Here is a 23022-nt window from a genome sequence, read left to right as displayed (position 1 = left end):
TGTCCTCTGACCTATCTATGTCCTATACAATTTATAATTCACCTCCCCGCATTTACATAATTTATACCTAAGGATTGACTAGTCTTTGTTTATCTTATCCTTGTTCACCTATTTGGGCTGGATCATTTTGGATTAGCTTTATGCTAGTGCTTTATTTTAATCAATGAACATGTTGAGATTATTTTTGATACAAAGTTTACTTTTGATTATGATGATGACATTGTGACATTTAAGGGGGCTCGAGCGGTTTTTCTCGAGTGCCTCTCTGTAAGGACCTGTTCGTTGGATGACCATCCGGAAAAATAGTACAACCATGAGGGTGGTATGGGATGCCTTAATCTAACTAATTAGAGGAACTGGGATGTAGTTTGCTTCGTCGTCGTGTCGTCAATGGGGCTCGGTGTATGCGGCTCGCTCTGCCGAGGTTGGTTTGCCCCTTGGAGAGGAGTGCGATACATTTAGAAAACCTAACGGACGGCTACAACCTCAGGGAATCTTTGTAAAGGCTTCGTAGTGAATCCCTGGCCATTCACCTTAGGAGTGAATAAGGGTCGTGCAAGCCCGAGCTAGAGAGGGAATCACGGCTCGTGGGTAAAGTGTGCAACCTCTACAGAGTGTTATGAAATTGATATATCAGCTGTGCTCACGGTTATGAGTGGCCTTGGGAGCTCCTTTGATTAGAGATACTACAATTACATATGATGATAAGGATAATTATGGTTTTGATGATTGTGATTATGATTATGATTTCTAGTATTCTTTCCGTTTGGAAGGAGTACTTTTGGGTTAATAACTTAGGTATAATGCTAAAACTTGTCTCTCTACTAGTAATAACTACCTGACCAACTAAAAACAAATGTCTGATCTTAACCCTGAAAGGGAAATAGGGTTAACCTTTTCCTATAATTAATTTTGGTGGTTGAATGCCCAACACAAATAATGGACTAACTAGTTTGCTCTAGAGTATATGATCTACAGGTGCATAAAGGTTCAACACAAACCAATAAAAGATTGAAGATAGGGTCATTGTTGTGCACAATTACTTTGGATGAGGCAAACCCTCAGGGACTATGGCTACAAATTGAGCAAAGTCCCTCTCCTATGTGACAATGAGAGTGCATTCCGCATGGCGGATAATCCCGTTGAACACAGTTGCACTAAGCACATAGACATTCGGTATTACTTTTTGAGGGATCACCAATAAAGGGGGGATAACGAGATTGCTTATGTTAGTACCAAAGAACAATTAGCCGATATCTTTACCAAACCATTAGATGAGAAAACTTTTAGCAAACTTATGAATGAGTTAAATATACTTGATTTTCGGAACTTTGATTGAAACATTGCACACATAGCTCATTTATATACCTTTGATCATATCTCTTTCATGACTACGACTAATGTATCTTCAAGTGTATTTCTATGCTAAGTCGTAGATTGAAAGGGAAATGGAGTACTCGACGAAGGCAAGGCTTCCTCCAATCTATCGGTATCATTTACCCTTCGCCGTTACTCCACACCACTGTCAAATTGGTATAATCCTTTCACTCATACTACTTGTACCAATGGGGAGAAAATAAAAAGGGCTCTCAATGTCTCCGTTTTTGGCGATTAATGCCAAAGGGGGAGAAATATTAAGCCCAAAGCAAAAGGACCGCACCACCAACTTCAAAAAATTTCGAAATGATGATTTATTTGGTTTTCACAAAAGTTTGTTTTTCCAAATTGGTATCTTATGATAAGCAATTTCTTCAATTGGTACATTTTCAAAACTAACATCTAAATATACTTCCAATTAGTATCTATTAAAACCCTCTTGAAAGCTAAGAGGAGAATTTCACTCAGGGGGAGTTTTGTTTAGTCAAAGAAAAATCATTTGAAATAGGGGGAGAAATTTCAAAACATGAAAATGCTTCATGCAATCTTATTCATATACCTTTGACTATTTGCAAAAGACTTTGAAAAAGATTTTCCAAAAAGATTTGCAAAAACAAAACAAGTGGAGCAAATGTGGTCCAAAATGTTAAATAAAAGAAAGCAATCCATTCATATCTAGTGAAATTATAAATTGGTTTAATTCCAAGTAACATATGCACTTACCTTATGCAAACTAGTTCAATTATGCACTTATATATTTGCTTTGGTTTGTGTTGGCATCAATCACCAAAAAGGGGGAGATTGAAAGGGAAATAGAGTTAACCTTTTCCTATAATTAATTTTGGTGGTTGAGTGCCCAACACAAATAATGGACTAACTAGTTTGCTCTAGAGTATATGATCTATAGGTGCATAAAGGTTCAACACAAACCAATGAAAGATTGAAGATATGGTTCAAATTCAAAGGAGCAAAGGAACCGAGTGTGCCCTAGTCTGGCGCACCGGATTGTCCGGTGTGCCACCGGACAGTGTCCGTTGCACCAGGGCCGTACACGAATCAACTGGCCACTCTCGGGTTTCAACCATCGCGCTCCGCTATAATTCACCGGACTGTCCGGTGCCCCAGCGAAGTAACGGCTATCCAGCGCAACGGTCGATTGCAACGGACACCCTTCAACGCTACAGTGCACGGACAGTGCACACAGAAGTCAGAGTAGTCATCATAGGCGCACCAGACAGTGAACAGTGTATGTCCGGTGCCACTAGAGGACAAAGCCTCCAACGGTCAGAAACTCCCGAACCCTGATAGTTGGGTGACGTGGCTGACGCACCGGACAGTGTGAAAGTCACCTAGAGGGGGTGAATAGGCAAATCTGAAATTTATAACTTGAAATACAGGCTACAAACGGGGTTAGCATTAGAAATAAAACTGAATCCGAAAGAGAGGGTGAAAACAAATCAACCAAGAAATAAGGTGAGTGACACGGTGATTTGTTTTACCGAGGTTCAGTTCTTGCAATTAAGCAAGTATCGAGTTCAACTCTATTAAAATCTACTAAGTATAGCTGACCCTCTAATACTCCCTTAAATGCTACTGAATCATCACTTCTTCTAAAGACAGTAACACCTATATCCGTAAAAAGACAGTTGTAACCCATTTTGCATAATTGAGAAACTAAAAGCAAGTTATAATCTAAAGAATCTACAAGAAAAACATTGGAAATGGAATGGTCAGGAGATATAGCAATTTTACCAAGTCCTTTGACCAAACCTTGGTTTCCATCCCCGAATGTGATAGCTCTTTGGGGATCTTCGTTTTTCTCATAGGAGGAGAACATCCTTTTCTCCCCTGTCATGTGGTTTGTGCATCCGCTATCAATGATCCAACTTGAGCCCCCGGATGCATAAACCTACAAAACAAGTTTAGGCCTTGTTCTTAGGTACCCAAACGGTCTTGGGTCCTTTCACATTAGAAACAAGTACCTTGGGTACCCAAACACAAGTCTTGGAGCCCTTGTGTTTGCCCCCAACATATTTGGCAACTACATTGTCTGATTTGTTAGTCAAAACATAAGAAGCATCAAAAGTCTTGAATGAAACTTTAGGCTCATTTTATGCAACATGAGATTTCTTTTTAGGCATTTTAACATGGGTAGATTGCCTAGAACTAGATGTCTCACTCTTATACATAAAAGCATGATGAGAACCAGAATGAGACTTCCTAGAATGAATTCTCCTAATTTTATGCTCAGGATAACCAACATGATATAAAATGTAACCCACATTATCCTGTGCCATGGGAGCCTTGCCCTTAACAAAATTGGATAATTTCTTAGGGGCATTAAGCTTGACATTGTCTCCCTATTGGAAGCCAATGCCATCCTTAATGCCAGGGCGTCTCCCATTATAGAGCATGCTCCTAGAAAATTTAAAATTTTCATTTTCTATCTCATGCTCATTAATTTTAGCAATTAGTTGAGCTATGTGATCATTTTGTTCTTTAATTAAGGCTAGGTGATCATGGATAGCATCAACATTAATGTCTCTACATCTCATGCAAATAGAAACATGATCAATAGTGGATGTAGAGGGTTTGCAAGATTTTAATTCATCTATCTTAGATTTTAGCATGGCATTTTCATCTCTAAGACAGGAAATAGAAACATTGCAAACATTTAAATCCTTAGCCTTAGAAATTAATTTATCATTCTCATTCTTAAGGCTAGAAATTGATTCATTTTATTTGTCAATCTTAGCAATTAAACTAGCATTATCATTCTTAAGATTGGCAATTGAATCATCACAAGCATTTCTCTTTTCAACCTTAGCAATCAAATTAGCATTTTAAATTCTAAGGTTGGAGATAGTGTCATGGCAAATGCTAAGCTCACTAGTCAATTTTTCACATTTCTCTATTTCCTGAGCATAAGCATTTTTTACTTTAACATGCTTTTTGTTTTCCTTAATAAGGAATTCCTCTTGTCTATCCAAGAGTTCATCCTTCTCATGAATGGCACCTATCAATTCATTCAATTTTTCTTTATGTTGCATGTTTAAGTTGGCAAAAAGAGCAAGCAAATCATTTTCATCATCACTAGAGCTACCCTCATCACTAGATGTCGTATATTTAGTGGAGGCTCTAGATTTTACCTTCTTCTTTTTGTCGTCCTTTGCCATGAGGCATTTGTGGCCGACGTTGCGGAAGAGGAGGCCCTTGTTGATGGCGATGTTGGCGGCATCCTCGTCGAAGGAGGAGTCGGTGGAGCTCTCATCGGAGTCCCATTCCCGACACACGTGGGCATCGACGCCCTTCTTCTTGTAGTACTTCTTCTTTTCCTTCCTCCTTCCCTTCTTGTCGTCGCCCCTGTCACTATCACTTGATAATGGACATTTAGCAATAAAATGACCGGGCTTACCACACTTGTAGCACACTTTCTTGGAGCGGGGTTTATAATCCTTCCCCCTCCTTTGCTTGAGGATTTAGCGAAGCTCTTGATGATAAGCGCCATTTCCTCGTTGCCGAGCTTGGAGGTGTCGATGGGGAGCCTACTTATCGTAGACTCTTCTTTCTTCTCCTCCGTCGCTTTGAATTTGACGGGTTGCACCTCGGGTGTGGAGGTGCCGCCTTGCTCGACGATTTGTTTGGAGCCTTTGATCATCAACTCAAAGCTCACAAACTTTCCTATAACCTCCTCGGGAGACATTAGCTTATATCTAGGATCACCACGAATTAATTGAACTTGTGTAGGATTACGAAAAATAAGTGATCTTAGAATAACCTTGACCATTTCGTGGTCATCCCATTTGGTGCTCCCGAGGTTGCGCACTTGGTTGACCAAGGTCTTGAGCCAGTTGTACATGGCTTGTGGCTCCTCTCCTTGGTTGAGGATGAATCGACCGAGCTCCCCCTCGATCGTTTCACGCTTGGTGATCTTGGTCACCTCATCCCCTTAGTGTGCGGTCTTTAGCACGTCCCAAATCTCCTTGGCGCTCTTCAACCCTTGCACCTTATTATACTCCTTTCGACATAGAGAGGCGAGGAGTATAGTAGTGGCTTGGGAGTTGAAGTGCCGGATTTGGTCGGCCTCGTCCGAATCGTAGTCCTTGTCCCCTACCATTGGTACCTGCGCCCCATACTCAACAATATCTCATATGCTTTTGTGGAGTGAGGTTAGATGATGCCTCATTTTATCACTCCACATACAATAATCCTCACCATCAAAAAATGGTGGTTTGCCTAGGGGAACGGAAAGTAATGGAGTGTGTTTAGAAATGTGAGGATAGCGGAGGGGCATCTTACTATACTTCTTGCGCTCATGGAGCTTAGAAGTTACGGATGACGATTCGAAGCCGAAGGTGGAGGGTGACGAAGAGTTGGTCTCGTAGTAGACCACTTTCTTCATTTTCTTCTTCTTGTCACCTCTCTATTGTGACTTGATGGAGGAAGCGGACTCCTCCTTATGCTTGTGGTCGGACTCCCTCGAATGAGTTCTTCTCGAGCTTACGGACTTGTTGCCGCCGGTCACGATCTCCCTCTTGGCGTGATCTCCCGATATCACTTCGAGTGGTTAGACTCTAATGAAGTACCGGGCTCTGATACCAATTGAAAGTCGCCTAGAGGGGGGTGAATAGGCAAATCTGAAATTTATAACTTGAAAGACAAGCTACAAACGGGGTTAGCGTTAGAAATAAAACCGAGTCCGAAAGAGAGGGCGAAAACAAATCAACCAAGAAATAAGGCAAGTGACATAGTGATTTGTTTTACCGAGGTTCGGTTCTTGCAAACCTACTCCCCGTTGAGGTGGTCACAAACACCGGGTCTCTTTCAACCCTTTCCCTCTCTCAAACGATCACTTAGACCGAGTGAGCTTTCTCCTTAATCAAACGGGTCACTTAGACCCCGCAAGGACCACCACACACTTGGTGTCTCTTGCTTTGATTACAAGTCACTTGAGAATAAGAGTGGGAGAAGAAGAAAGCACGATTGCAAAAAGCCAAGCGACAAGAGCGACAAATAACACACGGATCACTCTTTCTCTCAAGTCATTAATCACTAATGATCACTTGTCTCAATTGTGGAACTTGGAGAGATTGGAGGCTTTGATTGTGTCTTGGAATGGATTGTTTGCTCTTGTATTGAATGTGAGAGACTGGAGTGCTTGGGTGAAGTGAATGGAGGTGGTTGGGGTGGTATTTATAGCCCTCAGCCACTTCCTAGTCGTTGCACCTTTTCTGCCGACCGTGGACGGCCCGCGCCCCTGGTTCGGACGGTCCGCCCCTGCACATCAACGGCTGAAATCGCAACGGTCAGCAGTAACGGCTATATCAACAACTATTTAGCATTTAATGTGTCGTTAGATGTTAGATAAAGGCAGTCGCGGACGGTCTGGTCGTGCACCACGGACGGTTCGCGAGGACGCTATAATTTATTTTACCGAACCCGTCACCTTCGGGTTTTTCGGTTCTGCACCGACCGGACGGTCCGCGCCTGAGGCCGGACGGTCCACGCTTGGTCTCGGACGGTGCTTACTTTTCCATCGGACGGTCCGTAGTGTAGACTCGCTTTTATGCAGTGTTCCTGTCCGAGGGTCACCTTGGTGTCGCGGACGATCCGCTGCAAGGGCCCGGACGGTCCGCGCTTAGTTTGTTTTTCCAAAAAACTTCTCCTATCCGGAATAATCTATGGTATTCCAGACAGTCGATTTAGAATAGTTGTAGATGAACTTATGCACCTGTGAAATGATCAACTAGGCAAACTGGTTAGTCCACAAGGTTTGTGATGGTCGTCAAACACCAAAATCGATTATAGGAGATATTGAGACTATTTCCCTTTCACAGTGTCCGGTGGCGTACCGGACTGTCCAGTGCGCCCATCGACATCAGCCACCCTCGACGGTTGTTTGGTGCTTGAGGGCTATAAATACCCCCAACCACCACCACTCCAAGCATCCAAGTTTCCAGCACTTCACATTCAATACAAGAGCTAGTGCATTCACTCCTAGACACAATTCAATAGAATCAAAGCCTCTCCAAGTCCCAAATCCACTCCAACCACCTAGTGACTTGAGAGAGTGTTTTGTCTGTGTTCTTTGCACTCTTGTTGCTTGGATCGCTTTCTTCCTTCCTCATTCTTGTTCCCAAGTGAATTGTAATCAAAGCAAGAGACACCAAGTGTGTGGTGGTCCTTGTGGGGTCTAAGTGACCCATTTGATTAAGGAGAAAGCTCACTCGGTCTAGGTGACCGTTTGAGAGAGGGAAAGGGTTGAAAGAGACCCGGTCTTTGTGACCACCTCAACGGGGACTAGGTTCTTTAGAACCGAACCTCGGTAAAACAAATCACTGTGTTCATTCACTTTATTTCTTGGTTGATTTGTTTTCCCCTCTCTTTCAGACTCGGATTCATTTCTAACGCTAACCCCGGCTTGTAGTGTGCTTAAGTTTATAATTTTTAGATTCCGCCTATTCCCCCCCTCTAGGCGACTTTCAAACCCCACATAAAACTAGTCCACCACAGCCAAATAGGACAGTTGTTGAATATGTTGATGTGCACTCACCCTTGCTTTACAACACCAAACCCCCTAGGTTGTCCACATTGCAACCACTGTTCAGGAAAAAAGGAAGCCCTGGTGGAGGATTTCCAGGAGTTCCAAGACTATGATGAGTTCTAGGCGTGGGTTAGCGGTAGGGTTGGCAATGGGGCGGGTTCGGGTCGGGTGCAATGTTCGCGGACCCGCGCCCGAAACCCAAATTGCAGACCCGAACCCGAATTGTACTACGGGTGAAAACATGCACCCGGACCCCGAACCCGTGGAGGCCCGCAACCCGTCGGGGACCCGCAGACCCGAAACAGATGTGCTGGTTTCCAGCAGACAGGCAGCAGCACGGTACAAGATACGGTGACAAACAAGATCATACATTCATACTTCATCAGAAAAAAGAGGGCATGAAATGATGAAAGGCTACATCATACATATTACATTTAGTCAATAGCAAGTAAACAAGGCCAACATGATAGTCAATAGCAAATAGTTTGTAGCATCAAGCAGTTTGTAGCAGCATACATATTATATTTAGTCATTTGCATACTTCATACAACATAGATATATGTCTCTCACAACATGAGTACATGACAGTCTATAGCAAACAGTTTGTAGCAGGCTAGCAGCACCCAACACACAACAAGCAGTTTGTAGCAACAGCCAGCAAGCATCTAGGTCCAACAAGCAGGTTCATCTCAAATGGTTAATCAACAATTGTTGATTCATGTTCATCCTGCAAAATAATAAAAACAATCCTCAACAACTCGAGTCAGGCTCTTCAATGCAAGTCATTAAAGCAACAAATAAACAATACCATCTCTTCATCTTGTTCATCAAGACAAGTCATCAAAACACCCATCATAGTTGGAGACCCTACATTGCAACAAAGCAGCCATCATTGGTTGTTTCCTATAATGTGCATGAAACCAAATATCATATAAATCTTGTTAAAATTCTGACCACGTACCTAACATGTCAGCACGGGACCAAGCCTGCATACACATGAGTGCTTCCACCATTGATGGTGCAAGCTTACTACGGTGTGGACTAATTATTCTTCCTCCTATGCTAAACATGGACTCAGATGCCACTGTTGAAACCGGAATTGCAAGAACATCACGTGCAATCTTTCTCAAAGTAGGATATTTAAGCCCAGCATGCTGCCACCACTGATGATATCCAAATCATGTGTCCTAGGAAGCAGTGGTTCCTCTAAGTACAAATCCATCTCTGTGCGCACATAAGTGGAGGTCACGTCTGGTTGCTTGGACATGTAATCATCAAAAGTGTCCATCCAATCCTCCTCAAACATGTCATTAGGAGCACCACTTGTCCTAGGTTGAGCACCATCTGTTGTGGCAACAACTTCTATAGTATCTTGATACTCTAAAACCAAGTTATAAAGGATATCCTTGACTTTGTTAACAGCCTCCATACTTGTAATTTCAGATCCATGGATTTTTAGAAAAAAGTACGTTCAAAAGATGAAGTTTATACCTAGGATCTAGGACAGCACCAACATCCATCAAACCATGCACATCAAACCAATATTTGTTGAACTTCTCTTTCATTTTACTAGACATTTCTTCAACCTTTGGGTTAGCACTTACTTGCCACTTCCTAATTGCCAAATAAATATTGGTGATTTTGGGAAAGAAAATGTTGGTTGTGACATAGTTAGTGCCAGATAACAACTCTGTGACATCATAGAATATCTTCAATCTATCACAAAGGTCCTTAGTAAACTGCCAATCATCTCCAGTTGGAATACAAGGAGCATGAGCAGCAAGGCGTTCAAAAACATCTTTGTACATCAAAGCAGTGTTAAGCAATAGATAAGTAGAGTTCCATCTAGTTTTGCAGTCAAGAGCTATCTTTTTGTCATATTTACCCTTCATTTGCATTGCCATTTTCTCAAATTTCTCATGTCTTTTAGGTGTGGCAGACCAAAATCCAACAATCTCTCTAATACTATCAATTCCATGTTCCATTACACTCATTCCATCTTTCACAACAAGGTTTAAAATATGGCAAGCACATCTCATATGGACTAATTTACCTTGTAACATACAAGATGAGAGGGGCAACTTGCCTTTCACAGTGTCCATTCTTTGTCTGAGGTTCTCATTGGAGGTCCCAACCATATTTCTCATAACACTATCATTTGTGCTACAATTATCAAGAGTTATAGTAGACAAATTCCTCTCGATATGCCAGTCAAGGAGAACATCATGAAGAAGATCAGCAATAACCTCAGTTGTATGTGGAGCTGGAACATATAGGAACCTACACAAAATAAGTTCAACATTATATAATATAAGGATATTAATTGAAGAAGTTAGGACATAAAGAACAGTAGGGTTATTACCTACTAAGAAAACCCATTAGCTTCCAATCATCATCTATAAAGTGTGCTGTCACGGCCATGTAGCCTTTATTTTGGTGGTTTGCTGTCCATAAATCAGAAGTAATAGCAACTCGAGAACTCAACTTCCGAAAATACCTCAACATGGATTGTTTTTGCACTTCATACATATCAAGGATATCCTTCCTAAGTGTATTCCTAGACACTACTTTGAATAATGGTTGCAATGTTGCACAAAACTTGTGAAATCCAACATGGTCCACCATAGACAAAGGGTACTCATGGATAATAGTCATTAATGCAAGCTCTTTTCTAGCTATTTCTTGATCAAAAACATATTTCTCCAAAATCACAGTCCCATCATGTGGATTTGCAGTCAATTTAAGAGACGACTGTTTTATACCTTTTCTAACAGCCCTATCTGGACAAATCTCAAGATGGCCACTCAAGTGACTTGTACCATTTCTTGTGTCCCCTCCTAGATGCTTCTTACACCATTTGCATTTTGCTTTCCAAACCCCATTTAACTCAATTCTATCAAACTCTAACCAAACTTTAGATTTTAATTTTGGTCCTGGTTTCCTCTTACTACCAACAGCAACATCATCCTCTATTTCTAACACATCACCTGCTGCAGTTGTTAAATCAGATGGAGGCGCTGCTGCTGCACGTGCACGGGTTCGAGGGCCCGCTGCTGCTTCTGTTTCCACTTGAGATCCAATAGTTGCTCCGGTTGTAGGAGCATGAGAACTACTAGTACCTGGAGTCGACATTTCACTTCACCCTAATATTCTAAAAAATGCAAAAAGTTAAAGGAACCCTAAGAACTACTAGCATGAGAACTAATATATACTGCTATACTTACCTGTCACCAACAGGAGTAGCAGATCTGCAGATGAGCCGGCGTCGAGGAGTCACTGAGGGCCGAGGGGTGAGGCGGTGAGCGGAGGCCGGACGAGGGAGGCCAATGTCTGAGCCGCCAGTGCCGAGGGAGAGGGTGAGGTGACTGGGTGAGGCACGAGCGCCGCCGAGCGAAGGTCGGAGGCGGAGGCAGTCACTCAGGCGCAGGAGCGCCGCGTAGAGCCGCAGACGCGGTGACCGAGTGACGGCGTGACGCGCAGAGCCGGTGACGCACATCAGGTGACACGCGGAGTGACGCGAGGGCGGCGGCTGGCGAGGCCGCGAGGCGAAGGCGAGCGCTGCGTCCTGCGTCTTAGCGTTTGTGCGCAGTAGGCGGCAGCGTGGGTTGGTGGCGGTGGGCACTACCGCACTAGACGCCTGGGTGCTAGGGTTTTCAATGTTGGGCTAGGCTCGCTAGTTTCAATTAGTGGGCTAACTCGGTTTACTACGGGTTTTGGGTCCCCGCAAAAAAACCACGGGTGAAAATACAGAACCGCCCCGAAACCGAATTAATTCGGGTCCCCGAAACCGTGGCCCCGTGGGTAAAAATTTAAAACCGCCCCGAACACCATCGGGTCTAAAACCGCGGGGACCCAACCCGAACCCGCCCCATTGCCAAGCCTAGTTAGCGGCAAACCCCCAATCGGCTGCCTATGAAGGTCGTGTTTAGCTACGTTTCATTTTCGCACTTTGATCTATGTTAATGACCATGTGGATGTCTCGGGCATCATGATGTAATCAGATTATTACCTCTTTATGTTATTATTTGAGCATTGTGTGATGATGTCCGATTATGTAACTGCTGTGTACGTGAATTGCTGATCCTGGTACGAACATGGTTCGCATTCGGTTTGCCTTCTGAAACTGGGTGTGACACTCCCCTTCTGACTTATCGAAGGGGTCTCCTGTGCGCCCAGATCATGGTAGACATCAACAAAAAGGGTGCGTGCCTGGTCCACGTCAACCCACGTGGCAGCCTCCACCTTCTCGTGATAGGCACGTATATTCTTCACCTCGAGCTACAGCTCGACACTTTGCTTCTAGGTGGCTTGGGCCTCTGCGCGAGCAGCCTGGGCCTCTGTCTTCGCCTGATCGGAGGCATCCTTCTCCTCATTCAGCCTGCGACCGAGATCCTTATTATCTTTTTCAAGTAACCCAACCTTCTCTAGAAGGTTTCGGCTCTTGTTCTCGGCCCTAAACTCACGGCCTCAGTTTGTTGCATCTGCATGCGCTTTATTTTGCCCTCTAGCCTTTCCTTTCAAAATGAAGTTGCGAGGTCGCATCAGTCACTAGCACCTCATACGCCACTTGGTCGGTGAAGACAGCAGCCTGGTATTACAAAATATATGGTTAAGAAAACTCACATAGCGTAGCTATCACACAACGGTTGTTGCCACGCCCTCTATCGCAGATGTGTAGGCGACTTCTCCATCGCCGTCAGTTGTGGCGCAAAATTGCACCCAAGAGTCCAGTGAAGTCACTGTTGCGGTCTTCGCCGAAGCCTTCTCCTCAGCAGGCTTCGCCGATGCTACCACCAACTGTCTAGCATCAGTCCCTACAACCGAGAAATAGATCAGCACAAGAACACATATCATTATACAAAATCCACACAACGATAACCCCACTCACTGCCAGGCGGCAGCCCCGTTTGGGCATCAAACATGCCAACGTCTCCTACGAGGTAGTCGTCCACAGACAACTCCCGGTAGGCCTCTCCAGTCTCCACCGCCGCCACCACCTCAGCAGCCCGCGGCGGTGAAGGCACCTTCCCAGCTGCCGCCGACACTGTCGGAGGGGGCATCGCAGCAGCCACGGTAGGCCCCATCGCGCTGGGGCGCGACGCCTTTTAGACTTGGACATAGATGGATTAGATGAAGACACATTTTTAGACTTGTTTGATATCTTAACAGGTGATGCGCGCAAGTATGAGCCCTTATTGGCACTTCTAGTGATCCTGGGGAAGAGATGGCTGCTGAAGCAACTTAAAAAGTGAACCGAGTTATGGTTAGGTGAATTGGACTGTTGTTGGGTGTGTTAATGTTGCTGTCTTAGTATATGTTGGGTGAATTAAACATCACATTGATTATCATGTAATGTGTTCCAATGATATGTAGACATTTGAGACAAATCTGCATCATTATTACTATTCTCATGATGCATGTTGCTTAATAAATTGTAGGGGTAAAACTAGTCTCTAATCTATTGCACATGTATATGACTCATCAAGGCACATGTGCACAACAAGGAACATGTGTATTTTGTTGTGTACAAGTTGATAGGTATTATGTACAAGTTGATGTGGTTACTTCCCTCAAATATGTAAATTCCATATATAACTATCCAAACAGAATATTGAATTTGATTCATAGAAAAGAATTCCATTAGCATCCAAGCAAAAAATTGGATTGAATCAAATTATAAGGAATTACTTTCTATAGGAATCTAATATCTAGAATATTATTCATGGAATGAGATTCATTTTCAAGGAAACAAATGGGCCCTTAGTCAAATGGGTCGAGATTCATTTTCATTACAATCTCCCTTTTTGGTGATTGATGATGTTGGGGACTTGTTCTTAAATACTATGAATTAAGAACAAGGCAACACATAATGTTAAATGTTAATGCCCTTCGTCCTTCGAAGCATTATCTCCTTTAGGATATAATGATCTTCAGACGAAGGTCATGAAGGACATACCTTCATCATCATAGTATATGTTAACAAGAGAAGAAGTGTATGAGATATAAGAGACAACATGGACGATCATATAACATTATCACTTCATCCTCATTATATTAACATGGAAAAATAAAGACAATATTGAGTTACATATGTACCTTCGGCTTGACAGAAGGTAAAAAGTACAAGCGTGAAGCACAAGCGAGTACCAGTCAGCGTGAACAGTACGGAGGATATTGTTCATCTATTTATAGGCACAGGACGCGGCCTGTGTAAATTTACATTCATGCCCTTTATATTTACTATTGACTTATGGATAAACCAACGAGGACTGAATACATTTTCCCCTTTAGGTCGATTCCTCTTTCCGCCATTTAGCCGAAGTTTCCTTACATGTAGCTTCGGAGCAGCATCATCCTTTGTCTCAATCATGCTTCTCACATAGCGTATGATTTTAACCCGAGTCCGAAGGTACCTGTTCATATGTCACACTTGTAAAACATTGTTAAATCATGTTTTTGAGGACCTTCGGAAGACGAAGGCCCCCAATAGTAGCCCCTCGCAGTATTAATTTGTTAAGATAACGAATTTAGACTGTGATATGGACGAAGGCCTTAAGCTGAAGGTCCGAAAAACACCTTCCCTTTGCTAGAATAGCAACCGTCAATGACAAACGAGGCCCTCCAATTTAGAGTGCACTGGGCGTATAAATAGGAACTTGCACCGACTGCGCTTGATACACTGCTTGTGCCGTTTGCTTTATTTTCTCAATTTTATAGCTCTTGCTCACTAGCGCTTGCTAGTTTTTTCAAGCTTTCTAAGCTTCGGCTTAAAAGACGCGTTTTCATCATTTCTGAAGGAAGAATGTCTCAAGACAAGAAGGTTGCTGCTGAGACGAAGCTGACTGAAGAGGAGAAGCTTTTTGAGAAGAAGAAGACTGTGGATTCTTATATTGCTGGATTTGTTGAGTCGATGGCAAAAACAAATACAGAGAAGATTACTAAAGAGATACTGGAGGGTTTGTCTGAAGATACTGGTGACAACGATAGCTATGATGTGGAGAGTGGGGATGAAGATTCTGAGGATCGACCCTGGAGGCCAAGTCATTCAATCTTTGGAAAATCGACCATCAAAAAGAGTCATCTCGAAAACATGAGGGGAAGGTACTTTCGGGATATGTCTATTGTGAGGGCTGGCGTAGACAACAACGTCCCTGCCCCTGAGGAGAACAAAGTTGTGATTTTCCGAAGCTTCTTCAAGGCCGGGCTTCGGTTCCCTTTGAGTAAGTTTGTTGTTGAAGTGCTGAAGACGTACCAAATCTTCCTTCATCAGATCACCCCCGAAGCCGTAATAAGGATGGGGATTTTTGTCTAGGCGGTGAAAAGTCAAGGGCTAGAGCCAAGCGCCAAGTGCTTCTGCAGTATGCAGGAACTTCTATATGAGACGAAGGCCATGGGTAAAGAATAGTACCACAACAACTTCGGTTGTTATGGATTTATAGCCCGTCCCAACGCAAGTCATCTGGTGTCGACATTTCGAAAAAGATGGCTCGGAGCTTGGATGGAAGAATGGTTTTATGTGAAAAATGATTTGAAAGCAAGGGAAGATATTAAGGAAGTCATTATGCGCCCCATCTGGTCCCGCTTCGGCCTCCGAAGGCCGAAGGCCGAAATTGATGACGCCGCCGAAGCATGTCAGAGGGCCTTCAACACTGTTTGCTCTTTTATTGGGATAAGGGATTTAATTCAAGAACATATAGCCTTCAGGGTGTGGCCACTTGTAGAAGGCTGGGAAATGCCGAAGGAGACCATCACTAACTCTAGCGAAGGTGATTTGGTCCGGCTGAAGTATACATTCAGGTTTGGGGATAAGTTTGATGAACCAAATGATGATTGGCTGAAGTGTATCAAATCTACAAGTGATGAACTTCTTGGAGCGTACTCCAAAAAGGAAGACAATGCCTTGTCCGCAGCCTTCGAGGGTCGGAATAAGAAAAGGTTGAACAGGGTATTCGATGCTATTAGTTTCGTATACCCTGACTATCGTTAACCGTTGCGAGGGCAAGGGGTAAAAAGGAAGATTGCTGCTGCTGGAAAGGTTGCTGCCTCGGCCATCACGGCTGAGCCAAAGAGGAAGAAGATGAAGGTTCTGACTCACCGGTCGCGTTACATCGAACCGGCTATGATACCTGAACTTGGCGAAGGGGCCTCCTCGGCCACCAAAGGAAAAGAAACTGTTCCTCCTTCGCAGAGGACCGAAGATCCAGCTACAATGCCGAAGCTACCTTCAGCTGAGCCAGTTGAGACGAAGGCTAGTGAGGGTAAGGCTAAAGAGTCAATTATTGAAGGAATAAAAGTGCCAGAAATTTTGAGCCCTTCATCAGAGGTAACAATGCCGAAGGCACAAAAGAGTTCTACCACAACTCCTAAGAGGAGAAGGATGGCAAATGTGCTAGATGTTGTGTTAGAGACAGCAAAGACCTTGAGCTATATTCCAAGAAAAATTGTCGAAGCTTCGAAAGCGCAACCCGAAGCTGAAACAAAAGCAGGCAGAAGTCGAAGCTGTAGTAATTCAATCTGAAACCGAAGCTGGGCCTTCAGAGCCCACTGAGATAGAGCCTGTCGTAGTTGAAGAAAAGGCGACAGAGCAAGTTGCGCCTGAAAAGGTTGAAACTCCTGCTTCCGAAGCTTCAAAAGAAAGCACTGATTACATCATTCGACATGCTTCAAGGAAGAGACTTTCTCAAGAATAAAAGCTAGAAGCACTACACTATGCCCAAAAATTAAAATACTCGAAGGGGGCATTAGTGTTTAATGGCAGTGGAGAAGAAGATTTTTTGTACTGTCTCCCGGATAATAAAGAGATATCCGTTTGCCGGGAGATAGGGAGAAGCATCGGATTCCCAACGCTAGAAGATGGCCTTTCAATCTTATCGAAGGATGAGCTTGCTGACAGTTTAGCGTATAATAGCATAAAGGTATGAGTTACATTTGAATTTTTCTTAAAAATGGGGTATGTTATTTGTCATACTTATTCTTTCCTCCACTTGCAGGGCCTAATTCTTAGCAATGCGCTAAGGGTCCAGAATAACATTGAAGATGAAGGATATACGATAGCTCTGAACAACCTTCGTTCAGAGGTAATTGAATTAAGGAACGAAGGTCTTGAAAAAGACAAAATCTTGATTTCATTGGTAAACAAAGTGAAAGAATATGAAGCTAATTTCAAGGCTTAGGCCGAAATCCAAAAGAACGAAATGGAAGACCTTCATAAACAGTTAGCAGAAGCTAAAGAAAAATGCTCGGTCATAGAGGCTAACCGATAGAGTAGCGAATATTGGAAAAATTATTTAGAGAAAATAGTTGAAGAACTTCGCGCATCCAAGGAAAGATGCTTTGAAAAATCTTTGGGCTACGTGGAGAAAATAAAGGCTAGCTTCGCCAACGTGAGCGCCTATTCTAACGAAGATAACTTCATACGAGGCGACCCTAAAGGTGTTGTCGAATGGATAAATGGAGAGGCCGAAGCTTTCGAAGAAATTTTAAGTGATCGCGGGGATGTCTGTGCGTTCTCCGGTGCAAGGGGGATTTCAGCCATCCTGGAGAAGGTAGGATGCGACCATGTCAAGACCCTGGCCCAAGACGAAGCTGCTTTCTCCGTGGATGATACAAAAGATCATTCAGCTGAAGCAAGTTTTATGGGCAATGTTGGGGGCCTTCGGCTTCCGAAGGTCCTCAAAAACATGATTTAACAATGTTTCTAGAGTATGATATATGAACAGGTACCTCCGGACTTAGATCAAAACCACACTGTGGAGAAGCGCAAAGAATACGAAGGATGGTGCAGAGCCGAAGCTATGCGCAGGGGAGCTTCGGCGTGATAGCAGAAAAGGAAACCGACTTAAAGGGGAAAAGGCTATTTAGACCCCGATGGATTACTATAGAGTTATTACCAAATGTAAGGGGCATGGGTGTAACTTTACATGGGTTGCGTCTCGTGCCTATAAATAGATGAACAGTGCTCTCGTACTGTTCACGCTGACTTGGCATCATTTGCTTTTGCGTCACGCTCGTACGTTTATCTTCTCTCAAGCCGAAGGTACATTTGTAATTTGTTAACATTTCTATTTTTCCATAATAATAAAACAAGTTAATAATAATATTTAAGTGTTTAAGTCATTTCCCATACTTTATATGAATCCTTCTTCATTATTTATTGTGATGATGAAGGTATGTTCTTCATAACCTTCGTTCGAAACTCATTATATCCCAAGGGAAATAATGCTTCGGAGGACGAAGGACCTTAACGTTTAACAATTTCGGTGTTGCCTTGTTCTTAATTCATAGCATTTAAGGACAAGTCCCAGCATTGGCGCCCACCTCCGGTGAACCCTTTTCGACCACCTTCGGTAGGCATAGACCTTCGTCATGCCGCCAAAGAAAGCTTCAGCGACAGGGGCTGCCGTTCTGCAGCCGCTGGACCCAAACCAGGAGACCCTTTCTCTTCGAGAGGCCCGGAGCCAGAAGAGGAAGGCCACCAGTCCAACACCCCAAGAGGATGAGTTGGACGAAGAGATCAGGAATATGGAGATGCTTCATCAGCAAGTGCAAAAGAAGAAGGAAAAAATGGCTCGGCTAGCTGACCTACAAAGGCAGATTGACAAAGCCACTGAAGAAGTACGTCATCTTACTCAAGATGAGCAACACCGAAGACCCCAGCATAGAGAGCTGCACCAAGAGGGCTTCTACAACGAGGATGAATGGTATGAAGATTTCCATCATGGAAATTTTGCTTTTGATGATGCTTCTCCTCTGTCAGCAGAACTGCAGGCTACACCCTGACCCCCGTCTTACAAGCCACCCCAGCTCCCTATGTATGACGGACACTCAGATCCGAAGCAGTTTCTGATGAGCTACGAAGCTACCATATCTTCATATGGAGGCAATACTGTAGTCATGGCGAAATCTTTCGTCATGGCAGTCAAGAATGTTGCACAAACCTGGTACTCCTCTCTTCGGCCAGGAACAATCACATCATGGTAGAAGCTGAAGGACATGCTGATCACCAGTTTCCAAGGGTTTCAGATGAAGCCGGTTACTGCTCAAGATTTGTTCCAGTGCACGCAAGATCATGAAGAATTCCTTCAGGCGTATGTCCGAAGGTTCTTGCGTCTGAGGGCACAAGCGCCAACAGTGCCCAATGAAATTGTCATTGAGGCCATGATCAAGGGGCTTCGGCCAGGACCTACGGCCCAATACTTTGCCAGGAAGCCCCCTCAGATCCTGGAGAAATTGTTTCAGAAGATGGATGAATACATCTGCGCTGATAATGACTTTCGGCAGAGAAGGGAGGAGGCTTACAGGTTCTCCGAAATGACCAGGGGCTTCGGAGGGAGAGTCCACCCAAGGCACGTCAGATCAATCCACTCTACTCAGAATGACGACAGAGGAGGTCAGCAGCAGAGGCCGCAATATTCCTCCCAGGCTTCGGGGCAGCAACAAAGCTATCCTCGGTCGTGGGCGCCAATGTTGGGGACTTGTCCTTAAATGTTATGAATTAAGAACAAGGCAACACAGAAATTGTTAAACGTTAAAGTCCTTCGTCCTTCGAAGCATTATTTCCCTTGGGATATAATGAGTTTCGGACGAAGGTTATGAAGGACATACCTTCATCAGTACAACAAATAATGAAGAAGGATTCATACAAAGTATGAGAAATAACATAAACACTTAAATATTATTATTAACTCATTTCTATTTTATTATTACTTCGGAACGAAGGTTGTTCAAAGCTATAGTACATCCTTCGTCTTCAGCACTTTTTTGCGCCCTGAGGGCGTTGCTAAGAATAAGGCCCTGCAAAAGGAGTGCAGTACTAAATATAAGCAAATGGAAAAATTTTGTTTTCAAGTACAAAAATCTCATTCTCTCACCTTTAAGCTGTTGTATGCTAAGCTGTCGGCCAATTCGTCTTTTGATAGCACCGAGAGCCCGTCTTCTAGTGTCGGGAACCCGAAGCTTTTTCTCATCTCTTGGCAGACAGAAATTTCCTTGCTATCTGGCAGGCAATACAAGAAGTCTTCTTCTCCGCTGCCGTTGAATATCAACGCCCCTTTTGGATATTTCAATCTCTGGGCATAATATTGAGCTTCTCGTTTTTCTTCTGCAGATAACCTTTTTCCCGAAGCATGTCGTACAATATAATCTAGAGCTTCGGAAGATGCTTCGGGAATAGGAATGGCAGTTTTTTTAGACAGAATTTGTTCTGTAGATTCTTTTTCCACTTCTTCTTCTCCGATTTCCAAGGATTTCTCCTTGGCGGGCTCTGAAGGCCCAGCTTCGGTCTCGGCATTACTTTGTGTAGCTTCGGCTTTAGTTCGTTTTGTTTCAATTCACATCTTTGAAGCTTCGGCTGTTTTCCCTGGAGTAGAGCTTGAAATCTTTATTTTCTCCAGTACATCCAGCACATTGACCATCCTTTTCCTCTTGGGGGTCGTTGTAAGATCCTTTTGCGCCTTCGGCACTGTCACCTCTGCCGAAGGGCTTATAACTTCTAATATTTTTCTTTTTTCGACCTCTGTCTCTTCAATATTAATGGCCTTTGGCTCACCTGATTTGGCTGGTGATGCCTTCGGCATTGTAGCCGGTTCTTCATTCCTCTGTGTGAGGACAGATTCTTCGGCTTTAGTAGTCGAAGAGGTCTCGCCACTAAATTCGGGCACTTCGGCCGGTTCAATACATCACGACCGGTGAGTAAGGACCTTCACCTTTTTCCTCTTCGGTGCGGGCTCGCTTGGAGCAGCTGGAGTAGCATCTTTCCCGGAAGTTGCACTCTTTCTCTTCTGCCCCCGCAACGGGTAGCGGTAATCAGGGTACATAAACCCAATAGCATCGAAAACTCTATTCAGCCTCTTCTTCTTCCGGTCTCCGAAGGCCGCAGATAACGCGTTATCTTCTACCTTTGAATATGGCCCAAGCAGTTCATCGCTTGTAGCTTCGATACATTTCAGCCAATCATCATCTGGCTCAACAAACTTACCTTCATATCTGAAGGTGTATTTCAACCTAACCAGCCCACCTTCGTCAGACTTGCTGATAGTCTCCTTTGGCATTCCCCATTTCTCTACAAGTGGCCACACTCTGAAGGCTATGTGCTCCTGCACTAAATCCCTTGTCCCGATGAAAGAGCAAACTATGCCAAAGGCCTTTCGGCATTCTTCGGCTGCTTCATCAATTGCCACCTTCGGTTTCCGGAGGCCGAAACGCTACCAGATAGGGCACATGATGATCTCCTTACTATCATCTCGTGCTTTTAAATCATTTTTCACATAGAACTCATTCCTTCATCCAATCTCCGGGCCATCTCTTCCGAAAAGTCGGCATGGGGCAGCTTGACCCAAAGCGAGCAACGAAGCTATAACAGCCAAAATTGTTATGGTATTGCTCTTTGCCCCAGGGTTTCGTTTCATATAACAGTTCGTGCATACTGCAGAAACTTTTTGCATTTGGCTCCAAGCCCTGGCTCCTCATGGCCCAGACGAAGATTCTCATTCTTATGATTGCTTCGGGAGTAATTTGATGAAGGTAAACCTGATATATTCTTAAAACTTCAACCACAAAATTGCTTAGGGGGAACCGAAGCCCAGCCTTGAAGAAGCTTTAGAAGATCACGACTTCATTCTCTTCGGGAGCAGGAAAAGTCCTGTCTCCGTTGTCAACCCTTACGATAGACACATCTCGAAAATATCTTCCCCTCATATTGTCGAGATGACTCTGTTTAGTAGTTGATTTTCCGAAAACTGTATGACTTGGTCACCAAGGTCGATCCTCGGAGTCTTCGCCACCGCTTTCCACATCATAACTGTCACTATCACCGGTGTCTTCAGATAAACCTTCTAAAATCTCTCTAGTAATCTTCTCTGTATTTGTCTTCGCTATTGATTCAAGAAAGCCAAGATTCTTCTCCTCAGAAAGGCTCAGCTTCGTTTCAACAACAACTTTCTTGTCTTGAGACATCTCTTCGAAAATGTTGAAAATGTGCTCTTAAGGCCGAAGCTAAAAAAATCTAAAAAGTCAGGCAAAGCGTTTGTAGGCAAGAGCTAAAACTTGAGCAGGCAGAGCAGATGGCAAAAAGCATGCCAAATGAGCTCGCGGTGTGCTCTTATTTATACGCCTAGTGTGTTGCAAGTGGGAGGGCCCCGCTTGTCATTGACTGTTGCTATTCTAGCAAAGGGAAGGTGTTTTTTCGGACCTTCGACTTAGGGCCTTCGTTCATATCGCAATCTGAATTTATCATTCTAACAAATTAATATTGCGAGGGGCTACTGTTGGGGGCATTCGGCTTCCGAAGGTCCTCAAAAACATGATTTAACAATGTTTCTGGAGTATGATATATGAACATGTACCTCCGGACTTAGATCAAAACCACAGTGTGGAGAAGCGCAAAGAATACGAAGGATGGCGTAGAGCCGAAGCTATGCGCAGGGGAGCTTCGGCGTGATAGCAGAAAAGGAAAGCGACTTAAAGGGGAAAAGGCTATTTAGACCCCGATGGATTACTATAGAGTTATTAGCAAATGTAAGGGGCATGGGTGTAACTTTACATGGGTTGCGTCCTATGCCTATAAATAGATGAACAGTGCTCCCATACTGTTCACGCTGACTTGGCATTTGCTTTTGCGTCACGCTCGTACTTTTATCTTCTCTCAAGCCGAAGGTACATTTGTAATTTGTTAACATTTCTATTTTTCCATAATAATAAAACAAGTTAATAATAATATTTAAGTGTTTAAGTCATTTCCCATACTTTATATGAATCCTTCTTCATTATTTATTGTGATGATGAAGGTATGTTCTTCATAACCTTCGTCCGAAACTCATTATATCCCAAGGGAAATAATGCTTCAGAGGACGAAGGACCTTAACGTTTAACAATTTCTGTGTTGCCTTGTTCCTGTCTCCGTTCTCAGCCCTCACGATAGACACATCTCGAAAATATCTTCCCCTCATATTGTCGAGATGACTTTGTTTAATAGTTGATTTTCCGAAAATTGTATGACTTGGTCGCCAAGGTCGATCTTCGGAGTCTTCGCCACCGCTTTCCACATCATAACTGTCACTATCACCGGTGTCTTCAGATAAACCTTCTAAAATCTCTCTAGTAAT

The 23022-nt window shown here is 43.6% G+C and overlaps 1 long non-coding RNA gene across 1 annotated transcript; it reads right to left on the bottom strand.

Annotated features, from left to right (window-relative positions):
• Positions 1-8273: 8273 nt before the first annotated feature.
• On the bottom strand, positions 8274-10201 carry LOC103626402 (uncharacterized). Its single transcript, XR_552925.3, has 3 exons — positions 8883-10201; positions 8730-8788; positions 8274-8648 (listed from the first exon to the last, which is right to left on the bottom strand). It is a non-coding gene; the product is annotated as an uncharacterized lncRNA (long non-coding RNA).
• Positions 10202-23022: the final 12821 nt, after the last annotated feature.

This window comes from Zea mays, chromosome 5 (assembly GCF_902167145.1).
Source record: "Zea mays cultivar B73 chromosome 5, Zm-B73-REFERENCE-NAM-5.0, whole genome shotgun sequence".
NCBI classification, from domain to species: domain Eukaryota; kingdom Viridiplantae; phylum Streptophyta; class Magnoliopsida; order Poales; family Poaceae; genus Zea; species Zea mays.
Note: the sequence above shows the minus strand (reverse complement) of the source record. Positions and strands in the feature narration are given on the sequence as shown.